We start from the raw sequence: 873 nt of genomic DNA, 5'->3' as shown, positions 1-873 counted from the left end.
GATATGAAGCCGATAGCCTCCTTACTTCCTCAAACTTCCCCACTCTCTCTTGAAACCAGACCGGTCTCTCCACTTCCTCTCCATCTCTGTTGCGAGGATCGTCGCAGTTCCGCTATTATTGCGAGTTCCGCGTCTTCCCTATCTCCCGCAGTCACAGGTGCGAAGACCTTCCACACCCCACCCCTTCTTTCTAGCCGCTACCACTATTTCCTGCCTGCTGGTCTCATCGCTGCCGTGTTTGGCTATGAAGGGGCATGACAGCTCGCGTTCCGCAGCACCCCGACGGCCTTCCGAGACCACACTTAGCAGGCTCATCGGCGGAAACCAGCGCCGCACTGTCATCAGCGTGACCATCCTCAATCTGAGCCCATGAATCGGGCTGTTCGTGGTTGTTATGGCCTCTCTATCCACATATTGGTGGTGGCCGTCGCGGAACTCCGGTTCTAGCCACGCAATGCGATGTTGATGTCCTCACCCTCACCAAGAGACCTTCACTGACAAGGTGGTGCTCCGCTTCTTGTGTCTCTTCCCTCTTCCACCTCACCATCAGAAATGTGATAGTATTACTTCAACTGTAAAACACACATCAAACAAAGAGTTGTTGTTATTTCGATTAGTGTAAAATGTGATACTTAGTTAACATGTTGTTTTTAGCCCATTTTCTTAGCAGTTGATGCCCACAAGTATAGGAGATCGCTGAAATCAGGGAAGTATTACCTAAATTTATAGTTCAACTCAAGGGGGACACAAGAATATCATAAGAATTTAGCAACTGAGATGTCACTCTCAAACACACATGTAACATCCAAAATTTCAATAAACAAAAGAAGGAGTTTCCCAAATTCAAATTTTACAACCAACAAAAACTTTTAT

This window comes from Lolium rigidum, chromosome 3 (assembly GCF_022539505.1).
Source record: "Lolium rigidum isolate FL_2022 chromosome 3, APGP_CSIRO_Lrig_0.1, whole genome shotgun sequence".
NCBI classification, from domain to species: domain Eukaryota; kingdom Viridiplantae; phylum Streptophyta; class Magnoliopsida; order Poales; family Poaceae; genus Lolium; species Lolium rigidum.
Note: the sequence above shows the minus strand (reverse complement) of the source record.